Source organism: Felis catus, chromosome A3, assembly GCF_018350175.1.
Source record: "Felis catus isolate Fca126 chromosome A3, F.catus_Fca126_mat1.0, whole genome shotgun sequence".
NCBI classification, from domain to species: domain Eukaryota; kingdom Metazoa; phylum Chordata; class Mammalia; order Carnivora; family Felidae; genus Felis; species Felis catus.
In genome coordinates this window covers 104,669,891-104,695,348 of record NC_058370.1, presented here as the reverse complement: position 1 = coordinate 104,695,348, position 25,458 = coordinate 104,669,891, and the positions used below count along the sequence as shown (strand labels likewise).

General features: G+C 48.0%; 1 long non-coding RNA gene across 1 annotated transcript; it reads left to right on the top strand.

The window, feature by feature from the left end:
* The first annotated feature begins 10,224 nt into the window (after positions 1-10,224).
* On the top strand, positions 10,225-12,643 carry LOC109498622. The gene is made up of 2 exons (XR_002155456.3): positions 10,225-10,351; positions 11,905-12,643. It is a non-coding gene; the product is annotated as an uncharacterized LOC109498622 (long non-coding RNA).
* The last annotated feature ends 12,815 nt before the right edge of the window (positions 12,644-25,458 follow it).

The window sequence follows — 25,458 nt, the reverse complement described above, 5'->3', positions numbered from 1 at the left end:
CCCCAGCGTCCTGGGGTGGGAGCCAGGGCGTCTTCTCCCCTCCCCAAATCCTCGTAGGAGGGCTGCCTCCGAGCTGGGAAGGGGAGACACTTCACTAGCTCTGGATTGTTGGGGGTGACCCAGTTTCAAAAATTGTATTCCATAACCCAGACCCAAGAGCCCAGGCTGGGGCTGGGAAAACAGCCACCCAGCGAAGCGCTGGCCCAAAGGGGTGGCGGGAACGGCGGCACAGACCCAGGAACCGGGCTCCTCCCCCCAGCTTCCTCTGGGGCCTGCTCTGTCCCCTGGGGTCATGCTTGCGCCTGCTGCCAGGCCGATCTGGAGCAGAGAGGCCACCAGGCTTTGCCCCAGAGTGGCTCTCAGAGGAGCCACTGGGACAGGCGCCATCCTTCGGGAGGGTGAGTCCCAGCTAAGGTGTGCCCTTTGGCCCAGCAATGCCCCCATCCAGTCAGCAGCCAAAAGAACTAATCAAGGATATGGCCAGAGATGTGTCTACACAGGTCTCTGTTTTGTAAGTGGCTGTATGCCCAATACCCAGAGGGTGCCTGGAGCTGAGCAGGTTGTGGGGAAGTATTGCTAAATGGTTGGGGGATGTTTCTGGCAGTGTTATTCACGATACAGAAACATCCGGCAGTGTTATTCACGATACAGAAACAATCCCGATGGCCGATGGCCGCCACCACCAAGGAAATGGTGAATCGAGCATCTCACAAGACACACAGGGCAGTCATTAAAGAAAATGATGTGGAAATGGCTCTTTTGACCTTAAAGATACAATGCATTAAAAAGTGCAAACAGCTGCTTACAAAACAGTAGGTAGAGTGAGGGTATGAAACACTGGATCATCTCCAGGTAGAATCTCGGCGATTTATAATCCTTTTCTGCCCATTTGTACTTCCTAATTTCTGTGCAGTCAACATGTGTTCATCGTGTTCAAAGAAGTGATAGAAGTTTGTGAGTGCCCATGGCAGCCCTCTTCCCCAGCGGGAGCCCTGGAGGGAGGGGCTGGGGCTGGGGCCGCCACCCCTGTGACCCCTCCCCAAGGTCTCCTGCCCTGCCCTTCCAGCTCTGCCCTCCCTGATTTGCCAGGTGGGTGAGGGGTGTAGAGATTTGGGGCTGTTCATGGTGGGCGGGGTCCACAGTAAAGAAGTAACTTAAATTTGAGTCAGGGCTGGGCCTGCGACAGAACCCTTACCCTTCCTATGGCTGCGTCTATGGTTTTCTCAGAGCAGTAACGAGTACACAGTCTAGAAGGAATGGTCCACTTAATAACGGGGTGCAGACAGGAAACGGAACCTCATCAAAGGGTGACTCAGAGATGAGGATCAGGGCTGCAATGAGGAAAGTGGGGGGGGGGGGTGCTGGCTCCTGGGGTCCAGGGAGGCTCCAGGACCGGTACTGCCCCTGGAGGCCCAACCCCAACCTCTGGAGGGAGTCCCCTGGCCACTCTGCCCTGTGACCGTGCAAGCCAGCCAAACTCGGGCTGTGCCCAGCCCTCACTCTTCCCATCCCACTCATTTGAGCGCAGTACCTGCGCTGGGGGCACCATGGCCCCCCTGGAGGCTGCCTGGAGGAAGGGCTGGTCTCCCCAGAGCCTTCCCCCTCCTCCTCTCCTCCAGCGTGAGCTGTGTGGAAGAACTCTCTGCGGGCCAGCACTGGCCCAGAAATAGCCCTTTCCTAGCTTCCTATAATCCACTACGGTGCCGTGAACTCCACTTAGGGTTTGGTTTTGTTTTTGGTTTTGTTTTTGGTATTCCCTGACTTGAGTGCACTGGTGGCAAAGGAGTTTAGACCCCAGTTTCCCAGGAGGTCAGGGAACCCCAGGGACTTTGGGACATAAACAGCCCCGTCCCCGCCTCGTCCGGTCTCCCCCTTTCTCTCTCTTCCCAACTATCGCAGTTAAGCCGTGAGTTTCTACTGCTGTTGTTTTCATTAAGTGTCTGTAATGAAAGCCCTGCACGTTGAAGGTGAGATTTCTCCAAGAAAAAATAAAACACACCAAGCCTCTTTTTTGGCCTAGGGGCAGGAGGGTTGATAAAGATACTGAATCTACCAGTTTGACAGATGGACAAAGTGAGACTCCAAAGAAGGGATTTTCCTGAGTCAGTGACCAAGCCAGGAGTCTCCTTCCTGAGCCGGATCCTGATGGAACAGTCTTTCATTGGAGGGACTGGGTCAGCCCCACCTGGAGGGCACCTGGCAGAAACACCAAAAATGCTGCTGTAATTGATTCCTTGGGGGAGGGGTGCAGAGCAAGTGGCTGTGTTGGGGCTGGGCGGGCTGGTTGGACAGCAGGGAGGACTCCGCAGCCGCCTCTAAGAGCTGCTGGGCTTCCAGAAGGGTGGAAAGGGGTTCAAGGGTAGTCCTGCCCCACCCCCTCCTTTTACTCACGCGTTTCTGGCACGCCTGCACGTCCCTTCCTCCTGCTACCCACTGGGACCCTCTGCTCTCCCTGGAAATTCTTTGGTTGATCTGGGATAAGCTGTCCCTAGTTACCTCGGGAATACTTCCTGGGGTCACTTTCCTACCCCTGAGTCACAGTCCTCAGGAGCTTGATGGTCCCCAGGGCCCCACAGCCCTGAGGTTAAGGGGGGGGGGGAGAGGTGGGCAAGGAAAGGGGTTCTGCCCTTCCGAAAGCAGTAGGGCCCATAGAGCCTGAGGACGCTAGGTGCGGCCTGCCGGCTGCCTCATGCGCCACCTGCTGGAAACAGGAGGGGGTGCCCAGCTGTCAGGGAAAACAGCCGACTGGTTCCCCTTCTCTCTGGCCTCAGGTGTCCAGAGAATTTCCACCACCACATACCCCAAGCCACAAAACCATCCCTTCTCCCTCATTCCTGCATCCAGCCACTCAACTGCATCCCACCTCCTGAGCATTTCTCCAGAATGGACCATCGAAAACGCGGATCAGACCATGTGACCCCTTGGCTTCAAACCCTCCCATGGCTCCTTCTCCAGCCTCAGGATGAAAGCGAATTCCTTAACTTGTCTCCCCAGGCGCCGCCAGAGCCCTCGGTCCCCCCCCCCCCCGGTGGTTCTCACAGTGCTCTGCTCTCATCTTGCACATGCTCTGTCCTGTCCCTGCCCACATGGTGCCCCTGCTGTATCTCATCCTTTGCTTTCACCCCATTTCTGTTCATCCTTCAAGACTTGGCTCAATGGGGGGGGCGCCTGGGTGGCTTAGTCGGTTAAGCATCCCACTTGGCTCAGGCCATGATCTCACGGTTCATGAGTTCAATCCCCATATTGGTCTCTGTGTTGAGAGCTCAGAGCCTGGAGGCTACTTCGGATTCTGTCCCTTCCCCACTCATGCTCTGCTTCTGTCTCTTTCTCTCTCTCTCTCTCAAAAATAAATAAACTTAAAAAAAAAAAGACGTGGCTCAATGGTCATCCTCTCTGGGAGGCTCCCGGGCTCCCCAGCCAGGCTCAGTTGGGGGTCCCTTCAGGCTGGCCCATATTTCCTGGTCATGAGTCTGTCACCCCAACATAGAAGTTGTATTTTATTCACCCTCATATTCTCCGCCTCCACCCTGGCCCCAGGCTCAAGCACAGAACCCAGGGTACAAAGTATTCTCCGTAAATGTTTCCCTAGACTTGAGGAAAGCAGATTTCAAAACGTGTAAAGATAAGACATTCTATATCAGCCAGAGAGTCTGCAAGTGAATGTGATTTAAGAATAGATGGGAGAGTCCCCAAGCTGAAATTCTGTGCGTGCATGGAGGTGAGTGAAGCGGGCAAGGAAGGGGTGGGGTGACTGGGAAGGGGAGGGGTCTCTTGGGTGAGTGGCACGTCCCTGGGAACATCTTCGTGAGCCTTGCCGAGCATTAAGGATGGTGTGCAGCCTGAAGAGAGGCCACAGGGAGCATGTGGGGTTTTCAGCAAAGCGTCTAGTGTCCCTGTGGTAACGACTGCAGGCCAGGTGCAGCTTTCAGCATGGGCGCCTGGGCACGGCCACACCCCAGAGGCAGCAGGTATTTCAGGACAGGCAGCTTGGTCAGAAGTATTCGGAGTCAGGACGGCAGGGGCCCGGGCACATGGAGATGGCTGCACTCTGGTCTGCTGTTACAGGGTGAACTTCTAAAGGAAGCAACCCCGTACTGAATAGACTCTCCAGAAGGACTTGCTTAGGAAGGATTCAGGTCAGCTGAAGACTTCAGTCCCTGCAGCCCAGGCCCCCTGGGCAGGCCATGCACTCTCTGCATGGCCAGGTGAGTCCCCTTGAAACAAGAGGGTCACCGTGTTCTCCAGACCCGTCGGTCTCTTTGTCGATTAGGAGGACAGCATCTTCTGGCTCAGGCCAGACCTCCCCTTGAGGGTACCCAGCATCCTCTTCCTCATTACTCACAGCCTCCTTGGCTACCTGTGCTCTCCAAGGCCAGGGGCAAGGGCTTATCTCAAGGTCAGGGCCCAGGTCACCTCTGGCACTGACACCTGCTCCCTCCTCAACCCATGGCACTTGGGGAGAAGACTGAGTCTGGTTTGCAGAACCTCGGGGCAATCTGGGGTCTCGTGTTGTCCAGGAGTATCACAGAGGCAGGTCATGCCCCTTCTAGAGCCTGACTTAGAAATGAAACAGACACGTGTTGGAAATGAGCTGCTGGCCCTATCGTAACATCCTCTGTAGTCCAGTCTCTTCCGGTCACCACATTAAGCGCAAAGGAAGGTTATTAATGTTCCCTCTTTGAGGGAACATTTGGAGGTGCCATGTGTCCATTTCTTCATCCTGGGAGTTCGTGACAACACCATCGGCCAGACTCTCAGGAGCTCTGTCTGACCCCCAAGTCTCCTTTTTGGCATGTCCTGCCCAGATGCCCAGGAGCGCCATGACAAAAGCCTTAAGTAGAGTTTACACTGCAGCTAGAAAAAGCTGGCTCCACCCCTTGTCCCCTTGAGAAGGCTCTGGAAGGACACGAGATGTAGTAGCAGAGGCTCCTCATGAGTGCAGGCCTGGAAGAGGGGGGCTAGGCCTGAAAGACGAGCCCACCCAACCACCATCAGGAGACTGAACTGCATGGTGTCAGGAGAGTCAATAAACAACATTCTCCTCTGTGGGAGAGTTTCGGGTGGTCTGTCGGGCCAGAACCTGTCCCTCTTGCTCAACGCCGACTACACAAAACCAGGAGGATAGGTGCGTGATCCTGTTGATGGAATGAGCAGTCGAAAGAATCTCGATCCGCTGGAACGGTGGGTTCTAGCTTGCAGCCTGAAATGGAAGCAGGAGAAATGTGGCGGCCAATTCGCAAACAGATTTCCTAGCTTCATAACTGTTTGTGGAAACAAAAAGACCGTAATGGGTCAGCTGGCCACAAGTTCGCATATGTCGGTAATGAGGCCTGATATCTAAGATGGCTTTGTAATGCTAGACAGCCTGAGAGGTCAAAGGTCGCGCTGCAGAGGCCCAGGGGCATTGTCCTGTGCTGCTCAGCCCCGCTCCGGAGCTTTAGACAGCCAAGACCAGATGAGGTAGGGCCAGAGCAGCAAGCCCTGAGAAGCCACCTGTGTCCAGGACAGGACCACCTGAGGGTCAGGAGGAGGGCCAGGAAGGGCAGGGGAAAGCCTCCATTGGATTCTGGTGTTTCCCACTGAAAGCAGCTGGGGACTTGCCCTGCCTGTCTCCTCCCACCACTTCTCACCTGCATTCTCTGAACCTCTACGGACCTGGCCACCAAGCCTCTGTCACAGCCACTGAAGGAGTCTAGACCAGCCCTCCCAGGGCTCTGTTCCAAACAGAGGGGCTCTGGTTCCCTGTCTCATGCACCTGGTGCATTCCCAGTCCGAGGATGGGGCAAAATGTGTCCAGGGTCCCCCTAGGCCAGGGGAGAGGACGTAGGAACACCTTGACACCCAGAGGTCACAGGCACGCCTGCATCCCCACAGCCAGCCCCTCAGAAGTATTCTCCCAGGAGGCAGGGTGTTGTATGAAGGAAGCAAATGGACAGTTGCTTTTCTGGGTCTCTTTGAAAGGAAAGGTCTTTGCTCCCTGGGTGACCTACGATAAGAACGCTGCCCTCAGCCCCATTTCATTAGAGAAGGCCAAATCCAAAATGAGAGGCTTGTAGTGACAAGTGTCATGCAATGCCTTTATCCGATGCACAAGTACTGTTAACTGAATCACAGGTGCACAAAACGTTAAATATACACACTCCCCAGAGGGCGGTGTGTGTGTGTGTGTATGTGTGTGTGTGTGTGTGTGTGTGTGTGAATTATACACCAGTCTGTGTCCCTAAGATGTAAGGAGGCATCATCAAACTGTGGGAGGGGCTTCTGAGCCACAAACCCTTACCCAAAGAAAAGCCAGCTTTAAAAAAAATTTTGTTTTCTAACGTTTATTTATTTTTGAGACAGAGAGAGACAGAGCACGAACAGGGGAGGGTCAGAGGGAGGGAGACACAGAATCCGAAACAGGCTCCAGGCTCTGAGCTGTCAGCACAGAGCCCGACTCGGGGCTCGAACTCACGGACCGCGAGATCGTGACCTGAGCCGAAGTCGGCCGCTTAACCGACTGCGCCACCCAGGCGCCCCAAGAAGAGCCAGCCTTTGAGGAACAGGGACAACGGCAAAACTCTTCATTCCCACGGGAGACTTTCTTTTCCCGTTGAGATGCAAGTCCCCAAAACTTCAGTTTGGAAAACAGGTTTCTGGTGGGCTGTAAGGGAGCTGTCATCTGAGCACAAAACTTGCTGCTCAAGCAAGAACAGGGAGAGAGCAGACATAAAGGCCTTGCACACAGCTAGCAGTTGAGGGGAGCCTTGATCCGGCTGTCCACCGAAATCACCTGTTGCACCTCCCTAAATGTGACTCTCCAGGGCCAGGTTCCAGGTATATGCAGGTTTCGTGAGCTCCCCACGGGTTCTGATGGGCCAGGTGGACTGAGAGCCACTGCCATGGGCAGACCTAGCCCCGCTCCAGGAGAGCAGCCCTTCTCCTGAAGGGCAGGGGCACCCCCACCTCACGCACTCCTGAAGTTTCCTGCGGGGGCATGGAGTAGGGTGTCAGGATTCCACTCCTGCCTGTGGCCATCTCCAACCCCACCTTTCCCATGCACCATAGGCAGGTCCCTCTGTGCCAGGCTTGGGGGACCAGATCAGTACAGGTCTGGGAGCGATACGTGGGAAGGAGGTGTAGGGAGAGAGCTGGGTCCCTCAGCTATTCTCGGGGTATGAGGGGCAGAAGCAGTGGGTCACGGGGAGGAGCCTGGGCCCCAGAAAGTCCCCAGAAGCTTTGGGGAAGCTTTCAGTTAGTTGCGAGTAGCTGGGATTTGGGGACACACACCTGTCCCCAGAAGGTTTGCAGATGTAGAGAGCTCCCCGACAAGGTCCGGGCAGCCTCCGGGGTTGCCTGGGTCCCCAGCGGGGCCACAAGAGAGCTCTTGGGGATGGGCTAACGTGCCGGCAGGAAAACAGACAAGTGACCAGAGCAGTGAGGTCCCCGCCTTGCTTCAGTCGGTTCTTCCAACGTAGAGGACGGTGAGGGAAGGGCTTCAAAATCAACACAATAAGGGGTGCCTGGGTGGCTCGGTCGGTTGGGCACCCAACTTCAGCTCAGGTCCTATCTCACTGTCCCGTGAGTTGGAGCCCCCTCCGGGCTCTGTGCCGTCAGTCTCTCTGAGACTGAGAACAAAGCCAAGGCTCTGCTTTGGATCCTCCGCCTCCTCCTCCTCTCTCTGCCCCTCCTGTGAGCACTTGCTCGCTCCCTCTCTCCCTCTCTCAAAGATAAACAAACGTGTGAAAATAATGATGACATAATCGGACGATTGGAGCAGTGCCTTTATCTGGGGTCGCCGTCGCCATGCTGGCTGTCAGCCGGGGCCGCCCTCTGCTTCTCGAAGCTGCTCTCAGCTCCCTGTGTGTGGGCCCCTCCGCCCCTCAACCAGCAACGGTGCGTCCGATCCTTCTCACATTTGAAATCCCTCTGACTTCCCTGTTGTTTTTCTCTTGCCTCTTCCACCTTATCTCCCGGCTCTCTGGCCAACTCGTCTGCTTCCTAGACTGTGATTAGGGACCCAGTGGGGCCCACCTGGATGTTCCTGGATTGCCTCCTTGAGAGCCAGGTGATTGGTAACCCTAATTACATCTGCAAAGCCCCATCACATCACAGAACAGTATTTGAATAACCAAGGGACAAGAATCTTCAGGGGACATCATTGGAATTTTGCCTCCGATAGGTTTTTTTTTATTGTAAAGCTTCTCACGGTCTTTAATTTGCTGATGTGAACTCTGACTCCCCCAGACCGAGGTGTTTTGTTTTGTTTTCTTTCTTTTTTTCCTATGTCAGGTGTATCTGTTAGGATTAGATTCTGTTGAATATTCAGAAAATCTAAAATAACAGTAGGCATTCTCGCATGAAATAAGACTGGAGGTTGGCCATTCAGGGCTAACCCGGCGGTTCCAAGAAGCAACAATAACACAGGCTCCTTCTCTGTTTTGTTTACTTCTACCCTTGGGATTGCTTCATGGTACAGATGGCGGCTGGAGGTCCAGCCATCACATTCACATTCCAGGCTGGGGGATGGCCTGGATGGGTTGATATCCCTTCTGGATGAGGCACCACCTTCCTCTAAGCAGCCTTCCTAGAAGTCACTTCCAGACCTTGAATGTACATTTCATCGCCCAGAGCTTGATCATAAGGCCACACGTAGCTACAGGGAGATTGGGAAACATGCTCTTTGGGCTGGGCAATCTGCTGGAATAAAGCCAGGGTTCTGTGGCTTAGGGAGAAGGGAAGTGGGACACTGGGTGGATCCAGCCTTCACTGTCCCCTGAGTATTTCAAGGACATTTGACTACAGATGGCTTTTTTTTTCCCACAGAGCACGCAGTTCAGAAAGTGTGGCTCTTTTCCTTTAACCTGTGGAGAAACGTATTACATCTACCTGCCCCATACATGTACACGTTCTACAGTGGGGAACCCAAAAGTCCCAAAGTGGGGAAAGTATTCTTTCTTTTAAAATTGAGATTATCTATTTATTTAGAGAGAGTGTGTGTGAGAGAGAGAGCGCTCGCACAAGCGGGGGAAGTGCAGAGAGAGAGAGAATCCCAAGAAGGCTCTAAGCTGCGAGTACACAGCCGATGTGGGGCTTGATGTCCCAAGCTGAGAGATCATGACTTGAGCCGAGATCGAGAGTCGGACACTTAACCGACTGAGCCACCCAGACGCCCCAGGAGTGAAAGTATTCTCAGACCAAGGTACATGGTACTGAAGAAAATATAAACAGAGAGTCGGAGGATGAAACCCGAGAGACTGAGAACATCAAGGCGTTGGTGGAAGGCGTTGGGACATCCCAGCGGGGTGTCCCATGGGATAAATTACTGCCATCTGAGGAAACAGACTTCCCTCGATGGCCAGGCCAGGAGAACACCTGGGTGAAGAAGGCGCTGGGCCCGGATGCAGGTTGGTCCCTTTAGAAGTGTGATACATGGGGATTGTGGGTGTCAGCAGGATGGGATTCCCCAGGAGGGAATAAGCTGGAACCAAGGACCTAGGCTAAACCAGGGACCGGGCAGGAAGCGTGGGGTCCAGGGACACACTTAATCCAAGGTCAGTGTGAAGCAACGAGGTGGCCCATGGCCCACCGGCGCGTGGATGGATGTTTGGCACCAAGGGGAAGCAGCAGGCTGAGCAAAGCAGGGCTTAGGTGAGTGCAGATACCAAGGCACCCGACAGGTGGCTGCAAGTGTCAGCAGGCAGCGGGAGGTCAAGGGCAGGAAGGCAGAGCGGGGCAGCAGGAAGAAGGAGGCCCCAACTCTAGTTTGTTGGGAGCCCCCCGGAAGGAGCAGGATCCGGGCATGCACGCTGGAGGCAGACGCTCCAGGGTCGGCTCAAGGACTCCACACCTCTCCACACCGAAGCTCTGATAGGGAGGCTCAAGCAGCTCTTCCTGGGGAGACGTCAGGCAGCTGGGAGCACCCTGGAAACTTTCGGGGAGAGACGGTTTCTGCTTCAGGTCGGTGGGTGGGCTCAGCTGGCATCCCCTCTGGCGGAAAATCCTTGGGATTCAGCAGCACGGCCGCATCGTGGAGCAGCCCCGGGCCTCTGCACCTCCATGTCAGCCGAAGGCAGTGGACGGCCTTCCCAGAGCAGCACCGCCATGAACAGCGGCCCACAGATGGCCCCACTGGATCACAACGCTCCCCCACTTAAAACACCTCAGGGCTACTTGTGCCCCCTAATAAAGTTCTGGCCCCCCCGCCCAGTGTTTGTTAAATGCTATGACAGAGACAGTGTTCCGTGTTCACCCAGCCCCAGTTCAGCCTCCTCTCCCCGAGGCGGAGGAAGACTGCCTTTCCCAGCCTCCCTTGTGGTGGGGTTGGGGCCATGCGTTGGATCCCGGTGGACAGGCCGGAAGCAGAGGTGAGGTGAGTTAGCCCCTGGCCAAAGCACAGCAGAGCACGTGTGAGGTCCCACAACTCTCTGCTCCCCTTGCATGGGGATGCTGAAGCCGCACAGCGGGATGGCGAGGTTACAAGATGGTGGGACGTCCATCAGCCTAGATCCCTGGGCCACTTGGCAGAGGCATGGAGACGAGGCACTGAGATCTGTAGTTAATCTCTTCCTGAAACATAACCTAGACTATCCTAGCTAAATACAGCCACCAGATGGACCAGGGGTTCTTCCACGTCTTCACATGCAACCCTCTCACAACCAACTGTTATCTCCAGCGCCACACCCTTCTATCCCCAGACACAGCCACCCTGAAGATGTCTCGGCCCCAACATGCCCTTCTGTCATGCCTGTATCTCTCTGCCACGGGACATGCCATGTCATGACCCAAGTGCCCTCTTGTGGTTCTCTGTGGTTAAGCCTCCTGTGGTTCCCTGTGTTAAGCATTTTTAGGCAAGGGGTCTCAGGTTTCACCTCTACGCACAGAAGGAACGGCAACACAGAGCCTCTATCTGGGGGGTCCAAAGACTCCCTCAGCACCTTCTCCAGAGCACTTTCCATAATGCCTTCCTCTTCCCATCCAACAAGCTGGGGTCAGAGCCATCTCCCCACCACAGGTCACGATCTCCTCCCCTATCCTGAGACCTCTGCTTGTTTCTATGGTAACAACTTTCCAGACCCGACCCAATGGGAGACTGGGTGACAAGCCAGTGTGTGGGCTCCCTGTCCTGTCCAAGCTGCAGGAGTACAGAGTGCCCACAGGTGTCAGTTAGAAGCAGCCTGTCCCAAGCTGAGTAAATGGGTGTATTGAAAAGGAATGAAGGGGCCCCGGGGTGGCTCAATCGGTTGAGCATCCGACTTCAGCTCAGGTCATGATCTCGCAGTTCATGAATTCGAGCCCCACATTGGGCTCATTGTTGTCAGCTCAGAGCCTGCTTGGGATCCTCGGTCCCCCTCTCTCTGCCCCTCCCCTACTTGCACTCTTCTAGAAGTAAGTATGTTTTTTAAAAAAGGAACAAAATATTTAAAACTTGTGTGTGTGTGTGTGTGTGTGTGTGTGTGTGTGTGTGTGTGTGTGTAAAGCTGAAACAAAGAGCTATAATTTGGAATCCTTATAAGAAACCTTGGATAAAGGTGTGCTTCCAAAAACTCCAACCAAAGATTCTGAATGTGACTTGAAGTTGTCCCTGGGGAAAGTGCATCTTTCCAAAACAATTAGTCCAACAGAGAACAGGATATGCCACATAATGAGGCAAACTGACATTGGAACCAAAAAATAATTTCAGGTGCATTTTTCCAAGAGTTCAAAAGACCGTTCAGTCCACAAACCTTCACTGAGCACCTATTAGACGTCCACCACCATGCTGGGAGCACGGCTGAACGGAGGAATATTTCTGCAACTCTGTTCGCTTAAAAATAAAAAAGGAGCAAACCTAAATTAGTAGGAGCTATTGTAGGGATCAGGGTACAAAGATGTGCTAGACAATGACAAGAAAATAGAATCCTTTTTCTTGTTGTTTCTCTGCAGACAAGGCTTCTAAAGAGACAAGCCATCTTATTTTCTTTTGAAGCAGACAAGCTGGACGTCCCGGATCAAATGTCAGCAAAATCCATGGGATGTACTAAGACCGACAAACGCTGAACCGGTGAAGTCACTCCGGAGTTATGAAGACATGAAAAGCAAAATACCATCCTGGAAATGTCAGCCCAAACATGTCTCCTATGGTTTTACTCGGCCACTAGACCAGGAGAGTCCCAGGTCCCCTTGCCTTGCTTGTAACCCTGGAGTCCCATCGCCAGGGGCTCCCAGCTTCATATTTACTTGCACTGGGACATCACAGAACCCCTTTTAATCCGTTTCTTCGCTTGGAAACTTGGTGTATTCACAGCCCCTCCCTCCTAAAGAGGAGGTGATGCGATGAATATTCAGCACTTGAAGTCGTTCCTGCCACGTGACAAATGTTCAACAAATGTTGGTCATTATCATCAGAACCTGGGGCTCATTAATACATCAAAAGTCATCGTGGCATGGCTCCGTGAAAGGGGAACCGTCGGAGGGAAATCATTTAGACTTCTCCAAACTCCTCCAAGGGGACTATGCCACAAGTCAGCCACTCTGGGAGATGACATTTCAGCATTTGGGGAACTCTTCTCCGGCCTAGCTTTCAACAGGGCCCTAAGCACATTCTCTTGAATACCTGCTGTGGTGGCACATTTGCACCCTAGATGCTAATTTTTGGAAAAAGATAAAAGTCGTTTTCAGCCAAGGCTGGTGAAGTGAATAGGCGACCGAGGTGACTCATGCCATCTATTCAAAAGTGGATTATGATGATGACGTAAGGAAACCAGTTCTCTTTAGCGGCTCCAGAGAGCACTGGGATTTCTAGGGACCCCTCCTGGGCACTCAGATGACTGGTGCAGCACTGCCACCTGGTGAAGCCTAGGGGAACTACAGGGCGGTTATTAAAAGGCCAATAAATCCTTAAAAGCACAAAACCGGAAGGCAGAGCTCCTAGACAGCAGTGTACTGGAGTCCAGCAACACTGCAGAGATCTCCTGCCCGCCCCCCCTTCACCAAGTGTTCCCCTGAAGTTAAATTAATGCGATCTACTCAGCTAACTCTAAGCCTTTGCCAGGCAATTAGTATTTCCTTCCTTCCTTTTTATTTCTTTTTAAACCCAGAGACATGAATCACAGGCACACACACACACACACACACACACACACACACACACACACACTCGCATATATTTAGACATTTTACATATACTGGATGCATAAATCTTAACTGTACCATTTTGACAAACAGATACGCACTGTGTAATCCATACCTCCATTGAGATAAGGAACATTTTCACCACCCTAGAAAATTCCCTTGTGCCTCTCCTCTAAGAGGCAGTGACTCTTCTATTGTCTGTCACTAGGGACCAGTTTTATCTTTTCTAGAGTTCCATGTACATAGAATCACAGTTGGCACTCGTTCAGGAACTCGTTCTTTTTATTGTAGAGTAATATAGTCCATTGTGTGAATAATTTGTCTTTCCATTATACTGCTGATGGGCATCTGGGCTGTTTCCACTGTTGGCTACAAGAACAGCCCTACATACGAGGAACATTCTGTGGAAGTCTTTTTTGGAACAAATGTTTTCACATCTTGGGCAAGTGCTCAAGAGTTAGCTTTCTGGGTCAGTGGGTAGGTATATATTTATCTTTATAAGACACTGCCCAACCATTTTCCAAAGTGGTGGTAGAATTGTTACCTTCCCACCTGCAGTATTTCCTTTTATTTCTAAAGTTCGAAGGAGTCCAATTCTATGTGAGCTGCAAAACAAGGCAGCTCACATAGAATGAGCCTTCATATAAGCTATTGCGTCAGCATTAGGTGAAGCAGATGTTCTATAAAACTCACCACGCTTTGAAATGGAAACAGTTGATTAAAGCATAATATGTCTACTCATAAGAATGTAACAGCTACCTCCAGATGTCAAAACCATAAAATTTAAAAAAAAAATACATCACTTCTCACTAAAAGGAACCAAGGATCCTTGGAGAATGGCTGATTCCAGATTTGGTGCAAGGAAAGAATAAAATGAGGGGCACCTGAGTGGCTCACTCAGTTAAGTGTCTGGCTTTGGCTCAGGTCATGATCTCACAGTCTGTGAGTTTGAGCCCCACGTCGGGGTCTATGCTGACAGCTCGGAGCCTGGAGCCTACTTTGGATCCTGTGTCTCCCTCTCTCTCTGCCCCTCCCCTGCTCATGCTCTGTCTGTCTCTCTCTCAAAAATAAATAAACATTTTAAAAAAAAGAAAGAATAAAATGAGCCTGGAACCTCCTGCTAAGTCAGAAAACAAGGGCATACTCAAAGGAAAGGATAGAGGGGCCAGCCTGAAGGGCTCCCACTTATCTACATTTTGTCATAACAAAATGATGAGAGATAAAATTCTCAGTACAAATATCTTACAAAGGACTTGTGTCAAGAACATACCAAGAACTTCCACAAATGAGTCAAAAAGATAGAATTATTTGAGGGGTGCCTGGGTGGCTCAGTCAGTTAAGCATCTGACTCTTGGTTTCTGCTCAGGTCACTCTCTCACAGTCTGTGATTTCGAGCCCCATGTCAGGCTCTGCACTGGCAGCGTGGAGCCTGCCTGGGATTCTCTCTCTCTGTTCTTCTCTTTCACTCTCTCTCTCTCTCAAAATAAATAAATAAATAAATAAATAAATAAATAAATAAACAAACAAACAAACAAACAAACAAACAAAAATTTAGGAAAAAAAAGAATTATTTTAAATGGACAGAAGATTTGAATAGTCACCTTCTAAAAAGTAGATACCCAACGTGGCAATGAGAAAGAATGAAATATGACCCTTTGTAGCAACGTGGATGGAACTGGAGAGTGTGATGCTAAGTGAAATAAGCCATACAGAGAAAGACAGATACCATGTTTTCACTCTTATGTGGATCCTGAGAAACTTAACAGGAACCCATGGGGGAGGGGAAGAAAAAAAACCAAGAGGTTAGAGAGGAAGAGAGCCAAAGCATAAGAGACTCTTTTTTTTTTTTAATATATGAAATTTATTGTCAAATTGGTTTCCGTAAGAGACTCTTAAAAACTGAGAAGAAACTGAGGGTTGATGGGGGGTGGGAGGGAGGGGAGGGTGGGTGATGGGTATTGAGAAGGGCACCTTTTGGGATGAGCACTGGGTGTTGTTTGGAAACCAATTTGACAATAGATTTCATATTAAAAAATTAAAAAATTAAAAAAAATAAAAAGTAGATATCCAAATGTACAATTAGCATTTGAAAAAGTGATCAATATCATTAGTTCTCAGAACAATGAAAATGAAAACCACCACGAGAGACTACTACCAGTGAACCAGGCAATTAAAATTTAAAAGACTAAAATTATAAAGTCTTGAAAAACTGGAACTCTCATACTTTGCTGATAGAGGTGTTGTAAATTGCTAAAGTCATTTGGGCGCCATTTGACATTATCTTCTAAAGTTAAACATATGCCTTCTCCATGACACAGGAATTCACTCCCAAGTATCTATTTCCAAGAGAAAGACATATGCTTACCATGAATGTCCATAACAGTTGTATTCATAATGGTCCCTAACTGGAAACAAGTCAAATATCCATCAACAGTAGGATAGATAAACAAACTGCCGTATATTCATACAACAGAATTTATACCATTAGTGAAAGACAACAAATTGCTGATACATGCAAGGTGGTTGGATTACACAAAATGTGGAGTGAGGAAGCCAGATTATATGATTTTTTTAAAACGATGATCAAAAATAGGTAAAACTAGTCAAGGATAGTAGAAACCGAAGCAGCAATTACCTCTGGGGACAGGGAGGTGAGACGCTGGGAAGACCAGGTGGGATGGGGTGGATTGACTGGAAAGAGGAGGCAAGAAGGAGCCTTCTGGAATAATGGAAATGTTCTGTATGTTGACCTAAAGCTGGCCGGTGGTTATATGGATCTGTGTATTTGCCATCCGCGGATCCTCACCAGAGTAACCTCTAGAAGATGTCATTCAGGAAGAAAGAAAATGCCTCCGGAAGGAAGGTCTTCTGGAATGCAAGAAGGAATAGAGATAAACATGTGGGCAAATCCAAACAAACACTGATTGTATAAAACAGTGATCATGTTAGTACTTGTAAAAACAACACTTAGGATGGGTCGGTCAGTGCGGTATATCGATTGCAAAGACTGACCCAGTTCTTTGCCCCTCCCTGTGTCCACACCCTTTGTAATGTGATTGTTCAGCTCCCTTAATGCAGAGGTCGAGTCTGTTTTCCCCTCCTCTTGAATCCAGGCCAGCCTTGTGACCTGCGTTGGCCAGTAGAATGTGCTGAAAGTTTTGGTGCGCTAAATTTGAGCGGAGGCTTCAAATGGCCTTGCGTGCCTTTATTCTCTTGGACCTCTGCCACCAGGAGAGCATGTCTGAGCTAGCCCCCTGGAATAGGAGGGAGGAGAGCAGAGACATCCCATCCGAGGCCATCCTCCACCAACCAGCCACACAGCCAACCCATCCCTTGACTGTAGACACTGAGATCAGATCAGCAGCACCATCCAGCTGACCTGCAGATTCATGAGGAATCATATGTAGCTGTTGTTTTAAACCACTAAATTTTATTTAAAAAATTTTTTTTAATGTTTATTTATTTTTGAAAGAGAGAGACAGCGTGTGAGCAGGGGAGAGGCAGAGAGAAAGGGAGACTCAGAATCCAAAGCAGCCTCCAGGCTCTGAGCTGGCAGCACAGAGCCCGATGCGGGGCTTGAACCCATGAACCATGAGATCATGAACTGAGCTGAAGTCGGACGCTTAACCCATCTAGTCACCCAAGTGCCCCGAAGCCACTAAATTTTAGAATGCTTTGCTATGCACCAATAACTAACCAAGACAGGAGTGATTGAAGCTAAAATATCCCAAGGTCCTTACTGTCTTTGGAGGAATTACAATGAAATTGAATAAGAGTATGAATTAAGCATGCTTTAATATAATTCAGCTTGTTAAAATGTTAACAATAACCATGAAAAAGAATGGAAAGAGTATGTACATTTCAAACCTGTAAAGTAAAAACTAAAATTTGTTTATCAATCCGAAAGAAAACAAGAAAGAAGAGGGGAACAGGCAAAAAGAAAGTGCAAGACTGGTATAATATAAAAACATATTAGTGTGACGGTTAATTTTTATAAATACTTCTTTAATGTTTTTATTTTACATCTCAAAATGTATTTATTTTGAGAGAGAGAGAGAGAGAGAGAGAGAGAGAGAGAGAGGCAGAGAGAGAATCCCAAGCAGGCTCCATGCTCAGCCTGGAGACTAAAGAATGTGAGATCACGACCTGAGCTAAAATCAAGAGTCAGAAGCTCGACCGACTGAGCCACCCAGGTGCCCCTGTGATGGTTAACTTGCCAGGGCCGGGGATGTCCAAATATCTTGTTAAACATTATTTGTGCATGGCTCTGTGAGAGCGTTTCCAGAAGAGATTAGTGTTCGAATCGAGGGGCTGAGTAAATCAGAGGGCCCTCCCCGGTGTGGGTGGGCATCATCCAATATGTTATCGGACTAAATAGAACCAAAAGCCAGAGGGTTGAATTGGCTCCCCCTGACTGACTGTTGAGCTGACACACTGGGTCTTCTCCTGTCCTCTGTGCTCTGGGTTCTCAGGCTTGTGGGCTTGGGCTGGAATTTATACAACCAGCTTTCCTGAGCCCTCAGCTTGCAGACAACAGGTCATGGGACTTCAGTCTCCATAAATGCATGAGCCAATTCCTTGTAATAAATATCACTATTTATCCAATAGAATATATATATATCTTATTGGTTGTGTGTCTCTGGAGAACCCTGACTGATACAGAATTTGGTACCAACAGTGGTTCTGGAAAAAACAGAATTTTAAGGATAAGTTTCCTGAATTTGTTCCAGGGGTTCTGGAATGGGCTCTCTAATCTGATTGTATTTAAAGACTCAGGGTGCCTGGGTGGCTCAGTCGTGAAGCATCTGACTCTTGGTTTCAGCTCAGGTCACAATCTCACGGTTTCATAAGTTTGAGCCCTGCGTCAGGCTCTGCACTGGCAGCACGGAGCCTGCTTGGAGTTGTCTCTGTCTCTGTCTCTGTCTCCATCTCTGTCTCTCTCTGCCCTTTCCCTACTTGCGCTCTCTGTCTCTCTCAAAATAAATAAGTAAACTTTAAAAATAAAATTAAAAAGCGGTGCCTGGGTGGCTCAGTCGGTTCAGCGTCCAACTTCGTTCAGCTCAGGTCATGATCTCATGGTCCGTGGATTCAAGCGCCGCATCGGGCTCTGTGCTGACAGCTCGGAGCCTGGAGCCTGCTTCGGATCCTGTGTCTCCTTCGCTCTCTGCCCCTCCCCCGCTCATGCTCTGTCTCACTCTGTCTCTAAAAAATAATAAATAAATGTTAAAAAAGATTTTTTTTTAATAAAATTAAATTGAAAAGAAAGACACTAATGATTCCATTTCTAGGAGTAAAGAGAGAGCTGATAGTCCCTGACATGATCCGGCAATAGAGATATGCAAAATGTCTGCATTGGATATTCCGAACCAACCATTTTGTAAGAAGCAAGGAGCTAGAAGGAATATTTTTGGAAAACTAACTGTACTCTAAGGGTCTGACATTAAGCTTTTGATAGCCAAGCATCCATTGCAGAGGCATCCATCTAGAATACACATATTGCCAGCTGTGTATCAGTTACTGGTAAAACAACTGGGTGAGAGACCCATGTTCCCCTTTCAGAAAGCCCTGGGTAACATAACTGACAGCTGGAGTGACCCCACTTTCCCCATCCTGTGCCCTAAGTCCTGCTCTTATGTTTCAAATTCACCAACGAGTGCACCCGAGAAATCCTAGGCACCCAACCCTCAGACCCCAATAAAGGCAGAACCCCAGGTCAGCGTCTTCTCTCCGTCTCTCTGCCCGTGACCTATAAAGATTAGACAGAAACAAATGAACTTGAGAGTAGGTAAACAATAGAAAAAAAAATCAATGAAACTAAGAGTTGGGTTATTAAAAAGGTCAGTGAAATTGACGGGGGAGAAAGAGAAGGAAGACACCGTACTATAAGCCCGCACACACAATTATAGTGGTGGTCAAATGGATATTACATCTGTAAAACTCACCGGACACTTGAAATGGGTGAATTTTATTTATGCAACGGATACTTCTTTATACAGTTAAAATCCCCAAAGTCCCAAAACTAGTCCTTTTAAAAGACTAGTAAAACTGGCAAACCTCTGGAAACACAAGCAAGAGAAAAAGAGGCTATGAATAAGCGTTTCCAGGAATGAAAAAGAAGACATAGCATAGTAAAACAGGGATTTTAAACAAAATACTGTAAACATATTTGAACAACTTAATGGCAAAAAAAAATTTTTTTTAGGGGCACCTATGTGGCTTAGCCGGTCAAGTGTCCTACTCTTGGTTTTGGTTCAGGTCATGATCTCACGGTTTTGTGAGTTCGAGCCCCGCATCAGTCTCTGTGCTGACAGTGCGAAGCCTTCTTGAGATTCTCTGTCTGCCTGTTTCTCTGCCCCTCCGCTGCTCACCCTCTGTCTCTCTCTCAAAACTAAATAAACTTAAAAAAATAATTTTTTTTTTAGAAAAACGCAATTGAAAAATTTTAGAAATAGTGGGGTGCCTGGGTGGCTCAGGAGGTTAAGCGTCCGACTTCAGCTCAGGTCATGATCTCACAGTTTGTGAGTTCAAGCCTGCATCGGGCTCCGTGCTGACAGCTCAGAGCCTGGAGGCTGCTTCGGAGTCTGTCTCCCTCCCTCTCTCCACTCTGCCCTTCCCTTGCTCACACTCTGTCTCTCTCTTAAAAATAAACATTAAAAAATTTTTTTTTAATTTCAGAAATAGAAAAATCTAAATAAGAAAAAAATAGAAGATGTGAATAGCCCCTAAAACCAAGCAAGGTACACACTCCACACGTAATAAATCCAGTTAACTAGGTGAATGCAACTAAACATTCAAGGAACACAAACTCTTCCAGAAGTGGGAAAAATCATGAAATTGGATGATCCCAAGAATGCAAGTATTCTTTGACATTAGAAAATCTATCATTGTAACTTACTACATTGGGGTGCCTGGATGACTCAGTTGGTTGAGTTTAGCTCAGGTCATGATCCCAGAATTGTGGGATTGGGCCCCATGCTGGGCTCCACGCTGCGTCAGAGTCGGCTTGGGATTCTCTCTCTCTCCCTCTGCCCCTTTGCCCCACTAGTGCTCTCTCTCTCTCTTTAAAATAAAAAAAAAAACAAAAACAAAAACATTTTATTTATTTATTAAAAAAAATTTTTTTAACATTTATTTATTTTGGGGACAGAGAGAGACAGAGCATGAACTGGGGAGGGGCAGAGAGAGAGGGAGACACAGAATCGGAAGCAGGCTCCAGGCTCTGAGCCATCAGCCCAGAGCCTGATGCGGGGCTCGAACTCACGGACCATGAGATCGTGACCTGAGCTGAAGTCGGATGCTTAACCAACTGAGCCACCCAGGCGCCTCTAAAAAAAAAACCATTTTAAATAAAAGTTAATTAAATAAGTAAATAAGTCATTTACCACCTTAAGAGATGAAAGGAAACCATATGATCATCTCAAAAGATGCAGACTTTACTACTGTTTAAGAAAACTTATTTTTTAAAAAAGGTAAAAACACACATTCCATCGTCATTTTTGACACATTGACATATTCATCGTCATTTTTATTGGGCTACACCATCATAAAGCATACATGATGGACATGTCACAGATGATTACATCAACAATACCTAATAGTTATGTAGCACTTGGTAGCTTGCAAATCACTTTGCATCCATTATATATATAATCTAGCCACTCTGAAGGAGGTATTACATTTTTAAAAACATACAAATGAGGAAACAGATTTAAAAGGATGAAGTGATTTGTCCCAAATCCCAATTATTTTCATTCTTTATTTTGTTGGTTCTCTATGACATCCCGTGTTATGTACCAAATAAAAATGAACAGATATCTACAAATAGATAATACATAATAGAAAAACACCACCAAAATTTCTTAAGTAAATTCTCCAGTGGTTTTTACATGCTCTTGGAACAAACATAAATAAAAAAATTAACCCTATAGTTTATATTCTTAGCCATATCTATCTTTCCTTCTGAAATTTGTAATCTACAATTAAATACTAGTGTTTCAACTTAAAAACTATAGTTCCCTAAAAGGTAGATGAAGCTTGCAGCCTGGTAGTTTCTACCTACCAACTTGCCAACTTACATTTGAGGAACAAGTGAGCCTTCCTCTTGGTCCTTAATCCTAACTGGTTGCAGATGACCTATCTACACCACAAGGCTTTGACAACTTGACCTGTGATTTTGGCGTCAAATGAAAGGATGTCATGGGACATGTAGTAGTATTTTCCCCTATTTCCCTAGAGTATGGATATTATGTATAAAACCACATAAGATGATTCTGAAAGGTGGAGAGAGTACAGACTGGTCCTTCTTCAAGACCTGGAGAACAACACAGCACTGAGTTCCTTGGGTTGTGGTTTTTGTTTTGTTTTGTTTTGCTTCATTTATCCCAGACCAGATTCTGACGAAGCTGGCAACTGAGAAATGTCAATGGGCACAGGCCAAAAAAAGGCCCAAGAAAAGTCTGTTCTTTCTAGACAGAGGAGGAGGAAAGGAGTGGCCTAGCAAGACAGGCAATTTTTAGACAATACCCATCCTACTCCAGCCAAACACTAAAGACCAACTGGGGAGCCTACACTTCTACCCTCTGCGGTCTGTGAAAGGCTCCTCAATGCCCCACCCCCACACCACATTGGTGTCAGAGAGGGTCAAGTCAGGGACAGAATTTTCAAAACCAACCCCTTCCCCATTCCACCCTGGCAGTGTCATTGGAGACACTGTGGGGAGAGTAGGCCTCCAGTTCTACCCAGAGACAAGATATTTCTCCCCTTCTTTACTGGTTTGGTGTCAGTAGAGGCCTAGTGGGGAGTTGTAACTCCCCCCCCCCCCCCACCCAGCAGTAGTGAGGACCCCGATCCAGGTGTCAGTAGAGGCCGATGAACCTGCATTTCCAACACCAACTTATACTAACAAGGCAGTCTCCCCTCAGCCCTTTCTTCACCAGAGCGGTGTCAGAGGAAGCCTGTCCAAACAGAAGCTTTGAACAGGATGCAGAGTCTCATAACATAACACTCAAAATGTCCAGAGTTCAACTGAAAATCACCATCACACACAGAACCAGGAAAACCTGCACTTGAAGGAGAAGGTAACTCACAGATGCCAACACTGAAACGATACAGCTGCTAGAATTACCTGATAAATATTTGAAAACAGCCATCATAAAATGCCTCAATGGACAATTACAAACATGCTTGACACGCATCTTAAAAAGCCTCGGGAAAAAACAAAAACAAAAACACAGAATACAGAAAATCAAATGGAACAGAAAAATATACCTGAAATAAAACCCAGTGACGGACTCAACATCAGGCTGCAAGGGGCAGAGAAAGAATCAGTGAAGTTGAAGACAGAACAATATAAAATACCCAACCTGAAGAACAGAGAGAAAATTACTATGGACTGAATTATATGTCAACCACTCCAAAACCACCAATTCATGTTGAAGCCCTAACCGCCCCCCCACCCATGGGTGACTAGAGAAAGGGCTTTTAGAAGGTTGAGATTAAATGAGGTCATAAGTATGGGGTCTTAAGCTGATAGGGTTGGTAGCCCTGTGAGAACAGGAAGAGAGGATTCTTTCCACACCACATGCAAGCACGGAGGAAAGGCTGTGAGGACACGGCAAGAAGGTGGCCATCTACAAGCGAGGAAGAGAATCCTCTTACCAGAAACCAAATCAGCTGGCACCTTGGTCTTGGTCTTCCCAGCCTCTAGAACTATGAGAAATTAATTTCTGTTGCTTGAGCCCCCCAGTCTACAGTATTTTGTAATGGCACCCTCAAGCAGATTTGGGTACCTAGGAGAGGGGTGCTGCTCTAACAAATAACCTTAAAATGTGGACGCATCTTTGGAACTGGGTAACAGGTTGAGTCTGACGGTTTTGAGGTGCATACTAGAAATATGGATGTTAAAGCCCATTCTGATGAAATCTCAGAAATGAGGAACACATTACTGGACACTGGAAGGAAGGCAATCCTTGTGGTAAAGTGGCAAAGTACCGGGCTGAGCGGTGTTTTAGTGTTTTGTGGAAGGTACAGCTTGTGAGCAATGAAACTGGACGTGAAAGGCCTGAGAAAATTGAAACTTAAAAGCTTAAGTTATGGGAAACTGAAACCTAACCAAGCTTAACCAGCTTGTTCCGCTTCTGTACAATTGCTTGGCGCGCCCATGTATTCCTGATCAATCATTATTGCCTGGCACATCCGTATATTCTTGATCAACCATTGTTACTTGGCACATCCGTGTACTCCTGATCAATCATTGTTGCTTGGCACATCCGTGTATTCCTGATCAATCATTGTGATACCCGTACCCCCGGTTGTGGTCTGACCTAAAGGCAGGAACCAATCGAATACTGTTAAGTGTCCAACTTTAAACACCAACCAATCGCAGCTCTGTAACTGTGGAAAATTCCTGATTTCCCCATGACTTGTTTGTACCTGTCTATAAAAGGGGTGTAAAAACCTCTCTCAGGGCCTCTTGGCGTCACCGGCAACGGGGGCGCAGAGGTCCAGGTTCGAACCTGCAATAAATGACCCCTGCTGCTTAGCTTTGACTCTGGACTCTGGTGGTTCGTTTTTGGGGGTCTCTTAGACTCTGGGCGTTTCAGACGTTCAACACGGACTTCCAAGCAAAGTATTGAACGTGCAGCCTGGGTCCTCCTTCCTGCTTATCACAAAATATGAGAGGAGAGAGATGAACCGAAGAAGGGACTGTTAAGCAAAAACAAACAAACAAAACAAAAAACAAAACCCTAGAACTTGGAGATTTGGAAAATTCTGTCCACCCATATTGCAAAACTGAGAAAACTGGTTCGGAAGAGAACACTAAGGGTGTGGCTTAAACAACCACTTGAAAAAGAGATCATGGGTGTGACTCATGGGTGTGATTAAGTTCAGCCTTCTTCACAGAAGCCAGGAATAAAAATGGGATTATACCAACAGAAACACTGCCAGCTGGGACTAAAGGGACAGGAAAACTAGACAAATGGAGGAAGACTGGGACTTCTTAGATCCTACAGGACCAGACAATAGGGCTACTCAGCTAGACATGCTCTATGCTTCAAAAAAAGAAGGACTCGAAAGCCAATTTCAGGATCATCAGTTTGAAACTACCTCCTCAGTTTCAGAGGGCGAGGACATCACCTCCATTTCAACAGGCCAGATGGCCAACAACCAAAGTTTTGGAGGCAGGGATGCCCAGCAGGGCCTTGGTGGTGGGGCTGCTGTACCAGTGGGCCCAGAAAGTGGGATCATGGCCTCAGTGGGTCTGTAAGGTGGGCCATCAAGTCAAAGAGCATTGTTCTCAAGACTTAAGACTTCATGGAGTTTGTCTTGCTGTGTTTTGGACTTGCTAGAGACCTCTCACTCTTTCCTTCTTTCCTATTTCTCCCTTTTGGAATGACAATATCTCTCATATGCCTGTCCCACAATCATATTTTGTAAACACATAACTTATCTGGTTTTACAGGTTCACAGCTGGACAAGAATTTTGCCTCAGGCTAAATTACACCTCAAGCCTCACACAGATCTGATTTACGTGATATTTAGGTAAGACTTCAGACTTGATGCTGGAATGAGTTAAGATCTGAGGGAATGCTGGGATAGAGCAAAGGTATTTTGCATGGTCATGAATTTGGGGGAGCCACGGGCAGAATGCTATGGACTGAATTTTGTGTCCCCCAAATTCATGTTGAAGTGCTCTCAATGTGACTGTATTTGGACACAGAGCTTTTCAGAGGTAATTAAGGTTAAATGAGGTCATAAGGCTAGGGTCCTAACCAGACAGGACTTAAACCTTTACAGGAAGAGAAAGAGAAAGCTTTCTCTCACCTGTAAGCACAAAACAAACAGAAGAAGAAGAAGAAGAAGAAGAAGAAGAAGAAGAAGAAGAAGAAGAAGAAGAAGAAGAAGAAGAAGAAAAGAAAGAAAGAAAGAAAGAAAGAAAGAAAGAAAGAAAGAAAGAAAGAAAGAAAAAGAAAGAAAAAGAAAGAAAAAGAAAGAAAGAAAAAGAAAGAAAGAAAGAAAAAGAAAAAAGAAAAAGGGGGGAAAAAAAGGCTTGACACAGCAAGAACATGGCCTTCTGCAATCCAGGAAGAGAGCCCTCACCAGAGGCCAAAGCTGACACCTTGATCTTGGACTTCGCAGCCTCCAAAACTGAGAAATTCTGTTGTTTGAGCCACCCAGTCTATGGTGTTTTGTTATGGTAGCCTGAGAAGAGTGAGATAAAACATACTGGGGGGAAAAAGGAAGAAAAACAGAGCCTCAGGAACCTTCGGAACTACAATCAAAGATCTAACATTCATGTCATCAGGGTCCTGGAAGGAGAGAAGGAGTGAGGGCCAAAAAATGTATTCAAATAAATGAGGGCTAAAT